General features: G+C 39.5%; 1 protein-coding gene across 1 annotated transcript in view; it reads right to left on the bottom strand.

Moving 5' to 3' along the window:
- The window catches only part of LOC125039948 (carboxypeptidase B-like), a 33,588-nt gene that overhangs the window by 11,488 nt on the left and 9,600 nt on the right, over window positions 1-12,500 (bottom strand). The window lies entirely within an intron of this gene.

Here is a 12,500-nt window from a genome sequence, read left to right as displayed (position 1 = left end):
AGCCCTTGACCACAGCAGGATGCGGGTGGAGGCGTCGGACGGGTGTAAAGGATGAAATGTGAATAAGGCTGTGCTAAGTGGATGGCCCAACTAGATACGGGTGACGTCACAGGAGGGCCTAACACAAATTTAAAAAACAATTTTAAAAGAATAAAAAATAAGGAAGTAGTAGCGCTAACGAAATGAAAGTAGCTGTAATTTATGTAGATCTTGCACAATATAAAAGAAAACGAAAGTGCCAAATCTATGCATCTCACGTAAGATATAAAAGAAAAGGAAAGAGACACGTCTTTCTGCCAGCCCAGATCTGAAAGTGTAAGGAAATCCCGCCTCCATTTCTTACTCCCACGACCGTAGAAAGTAATGACACGAAAAACAAGAATCCAAGAAAAAAGAGGCAAAAGCACAAAACGGAAATCCGGGAAGATGAGAAAATAGGCGAAGATAAGAGTAAAGTGGAAGGGCGGGTGGAGAAAGTGGAATGTGGGCAGCGTGGAGGCGGACAGCACGGTCAAGGTGTTCCCAAAGGTGGAGGGAGATGGGAACGAGGTGAGAGGGGCAGGCGACGATCCCAACTGCAGGTCAGAACTTGATCAGGATGTTGAGTTTAAGCCAAACTGATGAGTCATTTAAATATACGTCAATTAATAAATAAATACCGGAGCAGGTGCGAAACCCTATGGATGGATAGCCATACGAACAAGGCGCACAATAACACGAGAAAAAGTATCAAAACAAACATCAAAGCGGACGATGTAGGAGGGCGAAAGAAGTGAAGGTCTTGGGCACAGGACGGCCATGGAGGGTCGCAAAGGGAACAAAAGTGACAAGTGCACGAGTTTTGCCAGGTTTACAGAGGCAACAATAATTTTGTAAAATTGCAAGGTCATTCTAACAATTTGCAATTCAGCGGTTACAATAACCATTCAAATCATTAGGAGAGAAGAAATAACACAAGGCAAAATATTTAAACTAGCAAGCAGACTTGTGTTGATTGGAAGAGAAAACTGGAACTCAAAAGCAAAGCATTGCGCAAAACCTAATTATCATTTAAATAGAAGATCGAAGGAAATAGGTTAAGGATAGGGGACCTAATTCGGCAAGGTAGAACAGGCAGGTGGGTAACGGAAAGCAAAGGTCAAGGAAACACGAAGGACGCATGGAGGTCAGGCATCTCACACTCAGGACAGTATTCAGTGCATGTGTTTGGACTCTGCTTGCAGCCACACAAATTTTTCTTTCTTTATTTTCGGTGGATCCGTGAACGCGCGCTACCTTTTAAAAACGGAGCTTTAAATATCTGTGACCCACTCTACTGAGGTGGGTTCTGCTTGCACACTTACAGGTATGCTTATAGATGTGTGTGTGTGTAAGTGAATTAATGAGTGAGTGAGTGAGTGGGTGAGTGAGTGAGTGAGTGGGTGAGTGAGTGAGTGAGTGAGTGAGTGAGTGAGTGAGTGAGTGAGTGAGTGAGTGAGTGAGTGAGTGAGTGTGAGAGTCAGAGTCAGAGTCTGAGTGAGTGTGAGAGTGAGTGTGCGTGTGCGTGTGCGTGTGCGTGTGCGTGTGCATGTGCATGTATCCGTGTGCGTGCGCGTGCGCGTTTAAAACCATAAAGCCATAAAATCCCTTTAGTGCGTCATTTCCTGATTTACCGATTTTCTTATCAGGTTATCGCTCCTATAATGTTGATATTTTTTTTCCATATTCAATATTATTTTCAACCTGACGTCAAAACTGGACATGCAATAACTATCAACAGCCATCACTATTATTATGCTTATCGTTTATGGCTTCAATAAGTTTTTGAGGTCTCCATTGCCGTAACATCTTGGCATCAGTTATAGTCCATTGCTTATCTGTATAAACACAGTCGATAATATACCAAAAAACGAAATCATACCTTCTCTCCCCTATAACAAGTACGATCCAAAATCAAGTTTATCAATGCGGGTATGTAGTTTACAATTAAAAAATATCGTGCCATAAAATTATATAACAAATATTATATAGTATATATAATACATATAACACACACACACACACACACACACACACACACACACACACACACACACACACACACACACACACACACACACACACATACACACACACATATATATTACTTCCTCACAAGGGGCTAACATTTTAAAAGGCATTATTTAACTGTTTGGAGAACAGATTACGTTGTCTACTGCATTATCTTTTACACGTGAGTTGTTTGTATCTTCAATATATATAGTTTAAGAGATTCGTAATCTTGGACGAGTGCACATGTAAACATTCCCACCCCAGACAAGGTGATTCATTTAAAAGAATCCAAGAGATTTAAGTAGTCCGGAATACGAAGAAAAAATGAAAAGATTAAAAAGACAGAAAAAACAACCGTGTTTCCGGTTTACACATTTTGGTCGTTCCCTCGTCCATATGTGAAAACAAGGACACTTAAGCCTGCAAAACTACCTTCAGATGAGCCAATACAAATCCGGGTTCAAGGGAAGAACTCGTCCTTGAATGCCGAGTGCAAGTAATCTCGCAGACAAAGAATGTTGAGCTAAATGCAACTGCGAAATAAGGTATGAAAAGAGATGAACTTAGCCTCACAAAGACCGTTCATTATTAGAAAAGAAACTCAATTTTTTACTCAGAATTCAGTACTGACAGAAACCATACTACATGACATTTTCTTTATTACTGCAGATAACTATTAGTTTCTAAACACATAATAAATGTTGTACTGGGCCAAATAGTAGGAAAAAATTGTCCAAACTGGAATTTCTAGGACCAAGGGCGGTTATGTATCCTGTTAACCTTGCTGTGACTCGTTCCAGAGGAAGATACACGTCTTTGCTACGACTCTCGATGTATGTAAAATGTACGTTTTTTTATTTCGGAGCAAAAGCGATCCTCGTTCCGGCCCACAGGAGCGTCACACACAGGCCATGCATGCCGATACAATCAACGTGGCCTTCACATAAGTTCCATACAACGAAATGTCGGATGGCAATTTTGATCCTTTTAGCACTGTTACTGAAGGACTGTGAAAAGCACTGTTACTGAAGGACTGTGACGTATTTGAAACATCAGAACCGGGAGTCTCCCAGGTGTATCCCCAAAGGCGAAACTGGCACCTGTTGCGCCTCCCCACGCCGACTCTCATTTGTTTTGTTTTTGTTTAACGTCTCTGTCGGCGGCGGACTAAAGTGAACCAAGGTACATATAACCAGGTAGTTCCACTTCCATTTTACTTTTTCCCAAGAGTATTCTGATGGCTATTAATGGTAAGGAACTCTTAGTTGTCATAAATCAAAGTGGGAAATATTGGTTTTACTTATGGTAAGTATAACAATATCGAGTAAATTATACAAATTATATATCTAATTATATCTGATATTTAACGGCTCACTCTCATTTTCTTTGTAAATAATCATTTTCTTTGAAAATGGTTCAGTAATAACAATGGTAAAAAAAACATGGAAACAAGAAAAAAAAAAAATAATATCTAACATTTGCAGTGAATATAGGTGATGAGGCTCAGAAGTTGCCAACTAAGGTGTCTACCTGTGTAAAAATACCTTAGCACGAATGGAAGCCAGGAGGTCGAGGAAGTTGATCGTGAAATATTAAAAAGCTTTATCTCCAGAATCGGATGATATTTGTAAAGATTTATTTTTTACTACTGTAATATCACTGTCCGAAACTAATATGCTAATGCGGGAACCGTTTGTTGTAAGTGCACGAAATGTTTTGGGTATTTCCCATGGTCACTGTTCACAGCATAAGCAAATAACCATGATTTAAAAAGGGGAAACATACAATTGCATCATACACAAATAATACTATCCAGTTCCAACAACAACAAAAAGGTAAGGTAGAGTGGCTCGTCGATAATCGTGACATCCTGTTTATATTTTTATTTCATAACTATTGCATTTAATTTGTCAGCAACCTCGAAGAATGTTCTCAAAGGCTGTAAGTCTAAAACGCGTCAAATATAGCGTAATGAAGACATATCTCGTCCAATTGTAATACAATAAAGGATATATTTATTTGTCCAAGGTTCAATTTTCATGAAAACAATGGCTTTAACGTACGTGTGAATAATGATGTTCTGTGTCTGTCTGTCTCTCTCTCTCTCTCTCTCTCTCTCTCTCTCTCTCTCTCTCTCTCTCTCTCTCTCTCTCTCTCTCTCTCTCTCTCTATCTCTCTCTCTCTATCTCTATCTCTCTCTCTCTCTACCAGTAGATGAACTCATAACATATATATTCTTAAAGGTATATATTGCTGTTTCATAAGAGCTCTGTTAGTCCCCACCAAACATGAGGACACAGTACTGTATTAGGTCTTTAAGTTCTTAGTGTTCGATTCTTTTTCCGTTTTGATTTGTTTTAATTAAGCCTTGAGTTTAGAATTCGAACATTTTAAAACTAACATTAGGTCAATTGCTGTTAATGGTTTGTCTACGGATTCAGGAACGGGTGTTGTCCGTGGCGTTTATAATTGCGTTCATGAAGGTAATAGTGTCGAGAATGGCCTGTGCTTAAATCCTCGGTTAATTTTAAACATTCAGTGCTACAGATACCAAAAGAAATTAACAAATTCTACAAACTTAAAAAAAAAAATCCTATCATGATGTGAGATTTTGTTTTTTACGTTTCTAAACTGAATTTCTGCCTTCCTATTTCGAATAAAAACAGATTAGGAGCCTATGAATAATTGTTCTTTTCTTAATTTTTTTAACGAATTCGGACATTTCCCACACCATATATTATGCCTGTGCCAGAGTTTGAAAGAAACATAAAAACTGTACGAACCAGTAATTCTGCAAACATCAACAAATCTTAATAGAAATCGCACAATAAGTCCCCAGTTATGCAGAAACGACGAGCACAGAGCAGCAGCCAGAAAAAAGCCATTACAGATGCCATTCCATATTCGACGAACGCATCTGAACGAGGGAGCGATAAACAACTTCCATTGACCATTTGTTTTGTTCTCCATCGCTAACCGGACATAAAAGATGGTGTATGCTATTTCCGTGAACAATGTCTGTGCTTTGAACGTCATCATCTCCATGCTCGTCCGAAATATATCATTTTTACTTCTTTAATACTTTATATATTTCCGATTTCTTTTCGTTCGTAAAATTGACCTCACGAACTTTCGGCGACGACAGTGGACTCAGTGATACGTGATATTTTAATGACCGTCTGATCAATACAGCTCCGTATAATTAATATTGAATTCCTTATAGCCAATTGAAATATACGCCAACGTTCTCGAGCGAATGATTTACCAGACAAAAAGATCCGGATTTCTTCTTAGGACGAGAGAAATTCGAAGAAAATATTCGGTGACTAGGTAAGACATTCTTTGTAACGATGATTAACCAGAATTTCCCCTTATAACGATCGGTATCGGCACTAATATTACTGATATATAGTAAGCTAAACATATTTACACACTTCCTTTAGTTTCTAAAGGCACAAGATCTCATGTTTAGAAGTCGCATCACAGGTTTTCATGACGTATCGGATTCACAGCAAAGAAATGTATGACGTCAAGCATGACGTCATGGACATTTCCTAACTAAAGTCTTCGATTTATCCGAACATTTCTAGGAAAATTGGCAAGGAGAATTGGCAAGTCATACCGAGGTTTCTTGCTGATCCTGCCTTTTTAGAAATATAATATTCAATGTTATTTTAGTAATAATGTAAAGGATATTAAAGTTGTTCATACGTGTTACATAAAGGCCTCATAAACTCCATAACCAGCCAACCATTACTTTTTTGTGACTACATATTTTCTTTAACTTCCTGCTAAAGTCTATTTAACTCCTATTCACTATCTTTTCATGTCCTCTTCTTACAACTACGACTGCCTCTCGAGTTTTATGAGATCATCAACTCTATATATGTTCTGAAAAACAAATTATTTGAACTGTCAATTCATCTTATTTTGAACTGTCAATTAATTTTATTTGAACTGTCAATTCATCTTATTTTGAACTGTCAATTCATCTTATTTTGAACTTCCTACTTCAAAACATAGTCACGTAACGTGCCTTCTCTTCCGTTAATCATCGTGAATAAAAGCTCGCCTTAAAGAGAGAGAAAGACACGCATTGCAGCCAACCTGCACTGCTGCATTCTAGCTGTATCCGGCTACATTAGTCACTTGATAACTCATATCAAAAGCAAGAGAGAGAGAGAGAGAGAGAGAGAGAGAGAGAGAGAGAGAGAGAGAGAGAGAGAGAGAGAGAGAGAGAGAGAGAGAGAGAGAGAGAGAGAGAGAGAGAGAGAGAGAGAGAGATAGAGATAGAGAGAGATAGTGTATAATGTGTATATATATATTCATATCTATTTATATATATATATTATAATATATATATATACACACATTACACTATATATATACATATATATACATACTTTACTCATATCAAAAGCCAGAGAGAGAGAGAGAGAGAGAGAGAGAGAGAAGGAGAAAGAGAGAGAGAATGTATAATGTGTGTAAAGATATATAGATATTTATATTTATATTTATATATTATAATATATATATAGTCATATTTATATTTATATATTATAATATATATAGTCATATTTATATTTATATATTATAATATATATAGTCATATTTATATTTATATATTATAATATATATAGTCATATTTATATTTATATATTATAGTATATATACATACATTAAACTATATATATACACAAATTATACTATATATATTATATATATACATTAAACTATATATATTATATATATATACATTAAACTATATATATTATATATATACATTAAACTATATATATTATATATTTATATACATTAAACTATATATATATATACACACACAAAGAGACAGACGGACAAACATACACTCGAAATATTTTATGGCATATTCGTGTGCATTAAAAGACGAATCTACTTGTCAAGAGATTTAGCCACTAAAAAGCTTCTGAATTTCATCAGAAGCCGAGGAGGGAAGACGTCGTACATGTTTTCGCTCTCAGAAAGTCATCACGAACTTTTTATGTTTAGAATCATCGTTTTTTTGTTTTTTTTCTTGTGACGCCAACGCAAGCAAGTTTGCACAGATCTCTTCCTAACATAGATAAATAGAGGTGTGTAAGATAACAGAAGGATAGAGAAGAAAGTAAGTGAAAGAGAGAGAGGAAGAGGGTATGAGAGAGAGAGAGAGAGAGAGAGAGAGAGAGAGAGAGAATGATAGAGAGAGGGAAAGAGAGTGGATACAGATGTAGAAACGGTCAAGTTCCAAACGTGACACCGCGCTCGATCGGGAGGATCGCCCGTACTAATCGCACAAAGAATCGTGAAGGGTAGAAGCTCTAACGACTTCGTGTGGAGAGAACAAAAGGGAAAAATCAGTAAATATTCGAGACAGCTGCGACGAGGGGAATGCGACGAGAAAAATGCACAAGAGGGGAGAAAGGATTAATGGAGGTATAAATGGGGATTGTGTAACATGACGAGGAAGAGGAGAAGGGAAGGGATGAGTGAAGGTACTTGAGGGCCGATTAGTGGATGGGGGAGGAGCAGCGTGGAGGATGACGTAGCACGGGGCGAAAAAAAGAGGAAAGGGGAAAAGAGGAAGGGAAAAAAAACGGTACACGTGCAAAAGGGGAGAATTAGGTAAATAAAAATGTTGAGAGTAGAAAATATAGAGCTTAATTAGACAATCATATTCAAAGAAGACGTAGTAGACAAGGGAGCAATACACACACAAATTGCATAATGGAAAAGTGTTGAATTAAAAGAAAAGGCAAGGAAAGGGGACAACCGGCATTCGAAAAGTGGACAGCGAAGACCGAGGAAAAGGACGGACAAGGAGGGAAGGGACTCCTGCTGGGACACCCAGATGGTTTTCAAGGGCCTCTACTTGATGCTGTCCTAACCGTGACGGTGCCACCACGACTAGGACGCAGGGTACTCACTCCAAGGACGCGGTATTGAGGCAAATGGCAGTGAAAAGGCAACACCCCCCCTCCCCCTCCCCACAAAGGATACCTTTAGGATTTCTCCCTTTCTTAAACTTATAAAGAAATGTTTCATAACTAAGAAAAACTACGAACATGTAGAAGAAAAAAAATCCATAAAGGCACAAGGACTCGAGATTCTATTTAGCCCAGTACTTGCGTGGTATTTATGGCTCCTGGGGGGAAATGTTTATGGTTTACTTACGAAAGTGGTCTCTTATTTTTTCTCTCTTCACATATATATACACATGCATATTCATACATCAATGTGTGTGTGTGTTTGTGTGTGTGTGTGTGTGTGTGTGTGTGTGTGTGTGTGTGTGTGTGTGTGTGTGTGTGTGTGTGTGTGTGTGTGTGTGTAGGTGTGTGTGTGTGTGTGTGTGTGTGTGTAGGTGTGTGTGTAGGTGTGTGTGTAGGTGTGTGTGTAGGTGTGTGTGTAGGTGTGTGTGTGTGTGTGTGTGTGTGTGTGTGTGTGTGTGTGTGTGTGTGTGTGTGTGTATGTGTGTGTGTGTGTGTGTGTGTGTAGGTGTGTGTGTGTGTGTGTGTGTAGGTGTGTGTGTAGGTGTGTGTGTAGGTGTGTGTGTGTGTGTGTGTGTGTGTGTGTGTGTGTGTGTGTGTGGTTGTGTGTGTGTGTGGTTGTGTGGTTGTGTGTGTGTGGTTGTGTGGTTTTGTGTGTGTGTGTGTGTGTGTGTGTGTGTGTGTGTGTGTGTGTGTGTGTGTGTGTGTGTGTGTGTGTGAGAGAGAGAGAGAGAGTGTGTGTGAGTGTGTGTGAGTGTGTGTAAGAGTGTGTGTGAGTGTGAGTGTGGGTGTCTTGAAAATATATATTCATATAACCTCACACCTGACTAGTCAGTATCGGTAGCTTAACTTTCATTATCACAACTGTAGTGTCACTCAAAGATTAAGTTTATCTTGATCAATGTAGACCGACACAGCAAATACATCCATTGACATTTAAATCATAAATATGCGATATCGAAATGGTATTTTCATTAATTTATTAAGACCAGTTAATCGTGCGAGTAGGCTGTCGAAGTATACCATGTGAGCCCAAACGAGGGTACGAAACCCCGCGTCCGGCCCACATGGCAAGGCCCGCTGATCCCGTACCCGCATCGCCCAGCATCGCCGCGTATGCCACGGGTGTAGGTCAAGGCAAGGAAGGCCCCGAAACAAAGTAGTGTCGGCCACGTCCTTGATAGGCATCGCCACCCACGGCGTCTGGCTCCTGGCAACTTTATTGCTAGGTGACGTAAGACTCCTAATGCGATGAAAGGTCAACCGTGGGATAATAGCTGAGGCCTCTCGCCGTAGTATGTCTGCCTATATCCCTGGTTCTCAAACTGGGTGCCATGACACTCTGCGACGCCGTAGGCAGTGCCTTGGGGTGACACAAGATTCCGTAGTGTGGTACGTTTTAAATCAAAATCATTCATGTTTGTCGTTTAAGCATGTAATTTGTGTTTCGAGCTCCAGTAATAAGTGTAGCAGGTACGGATGCACGGTGTTGTAAAGGTAAACTCGTATGAGGAGTGTGTGTGTGTGGGGGAGGGTTCCGCAGAAATGAGTATGTGAGATTAGTATGCCAACACTGAGAAGTGCTTGAGAACCACTTCCCTGTACATAAATAGACATGTTTCACATACACGCACACACGCGCACGCGTGCGCACACACACACAAACACACATTGTGTGTGTGTGTGTGTGTGTGTGTGTGTGTGTGTGTGTGTGTGTGTGTGTGTGTGTGTGTAGTGATTATATAAAAATATAGATATAGTAAGGAAAGTTGTAGTTTATGAAGATAATTCTGCTTTCCCAAATATATACATACACTCTAGTGTCAACTTTACAAACCATACACACACTGAACACTGGAATCGAAACGAACGAACTATCCTTTCGGGAGATCACAGCTTCGAAACACTCCAAAGGAAGTATTAACTAGCTCTCGGCATTTTCAAAAAAGGCTTCTGGGCTGTATTGTGATTTTCAAGCGTGGTCGACCTTGACTACTTGCAACAAGAGCAAGCCTTACGTGATCGTCGGTTAACCACAGGTGTAATTGTATGCAAAAAGCTTTCGAAAAAATTCCACATTACTCTTACCTTTGTTTTAAAGGATAATTATCAAGTGGAATGCATCTATCTATTCTTATCAGATAATCTTAACAACGATGTAGTCACGTGTAGAATTTAAATCAAGATAATATTCTGCTCCTATAAATAATATAGTTACGCTTCATGCATGCAATGAGACCTTGTCAAAACCACGTGGGATTCTCTCACAGGGAGGGAGGAAGGGAGAGATAGAGAGGGTGGGAGACGGATAAGGAGAGGGAGAGGGGGAGGGAGAGGAAAAGGAAGAGGAAGAGGGAGAGGGGGCAGGGAGGAGAGAGAGAGAGAGAGAGAGAGAGAGAGAGAGAGAGAGAGAGAGAGAGAGAGAGAGAGAGAGAGAGAGAGGGGAGGGGGGGACTTTACGAATATCACCAATAATTAGTTCCATATACAGATTCAGAGACTGACTGAGAGCAAGACAGACAATCAGACAGAGAGTAAGAGAGAGAGAGAGAGAGAGAGAGAGAGAGAGAGAGAGAGAGAGAGAGAGAGAGAGAGAGAGAGAGAGAGAGAGAGAGAGAGAGTGAGAGAGTGAGAGTGAGAGAGAGCGAGAGAGAGAGAGAGAGAGAGAGAGAGAGAGAGAGAGAGAGTGAGAGAGAGAGAGAGAGAGAGAGAGAGAGAGAGAGAGAGAGAGAGAGAGAGAGAGAGAGAGAGAGAGAGAGAGAGAGAGAGACTTTACGAATATCACAAATACTTAAATAATTAGTTCCATGACATACTAATGCACCGGGTATGCGGAACTTAAACCATGAACATTGAAAGGAGTTATGATCCCCTGGAAAGAAGAGAGTCTCAGTATAGACTCGAGACTGCGCAACACCCGGTTCTTGGAGGGAATCCCCCGTTCAAGACAGCGCGGTCATAATCACAACGTATAATCTTCAAGTTTCCGAACTCATTTTGGTTCCGTTCTTATGGGGTTTGCTGTTAGGTTTTGCTTTCGAAAGTTATATTGCTTTTGTTTGTTAACAGGCACATATATGGACGCGCACATGCACATATACAATGTATGTATGTATACAGGTATATACATACAAGTGTTACGTGGTTGTTAAAAACGAGGTGTTAATAGCAGGGATATTCCCAAGAATTCTTGAAAAGGAAAAATATGTCCCACACACTGTTTGAAATGACTGGGCAGGCAAGAGAGCAGAAAAGTTCTATCTTATAAGTCAAACAAAGGAGGCCAAAGTGATACCCCTTTGAGCCATCTTTAAAACAAAATAATAATAGGAGAAAAATATTTTCGGAGCATTTTTTTCTTATGGAAATTTTTAAATGACTGCGCAGGAAACTGAATGGAAACTTGCAATACTTAAACAGCTGTCACTGTTCTTGATAGCGCCGTGTCCTGGTTAAAGATAAATTCAGTAATGTACATATTTTCTTCATCATCTTACATTTGAATTTCACTGTCCTCTTTTCGAAATCATTGTTTTTTAACGATTTAATACTAATTGAAAGCTAAAGCCTCTTTTAAATTTTGTTCTGAAACAGCGGTATACCTCGATAGGCTACTGAAGCTAAAATAAAAAATCTGCTGTGGTATAATGCATTACAGAATGAATTAAAGCTTGGAAAATTCTCTATAATTTCTGGATGATTTATATATCCCTCTCTGAAGTATTCATACGAAAAAAAATTCTTACGACCGGTTCGAGCTGCGGTACTACGATTGCAAGTAACACAATAGAAGGGGCTGATATCAAATCCTGGTTTTTTTCCGGATTAAACAGTCGTTTACTTCGACAAGAGAAAAAAACGAATTTTACTGCATGACAATGGTTATGATGACCAAGAGAAAATCTTTATTAACACTGAAGTTTCATTTTTGGTCAGCTTAAGATGTTATACATGATATTACCACCCACAGCTCTAAGTAAAGCCGCTGCAGCAACACCCACCGAGAAACTCCGGCGACAACAATAGCACAAAGTAACCCAACAGCTCATTAATTACATCGAGCAACAGCGGGTTAAGATGTAAACAAACCGCAGCTGACGTCTTCCTTTCTTTTGTCCGTTTCCGTGGCTCCGTGCATTCTCTGCTCTACAGGTGTCCGAATACGTGCATTCCATAGATACAGGTGTAAATGTAAATTCGCGCTTCTTTGACAATATTTTTTCTTGACATGGAAAAGGCACGGGGGGAAAAACCATGACGGTAGTCTTGCTTGGCCGAGTGATCACCGTGAGACGTGTAATTATGATCCGCCAACCACAAATAGGCATCGCCAAGTGATCCCTGTCAGCTGTCTCGAACGGCATCCGTGAGCAATTCTCTGTACACTGTGCTGCGTCTAAAGAAAGCAATTGAGACATTTAAAATCTTATTGATTCCTATCACCTACAAGAAAAAAAATGCAGGCTG

Source organism: Penaeus chinensis, chromosome 28 (assembly GCF_019202785.1).
Source record: "Penaeus chinensis breed Huanghai No. 1 chromosome 28, ASM1920278v2, whole genome shotgun sequence".
NCBI classification, from domain to species: domain Eukaryota; kingdom Metazoa; phylum Arthropoda; class Malacostraca; order Decapoda; family Penaeidae; genus Penaeus; species Penaeus chinensis.
Note: the sequence above shows the minus strand (reverse complement) of the source record. Positions and strands in the feature narration are given on the sequence as shown.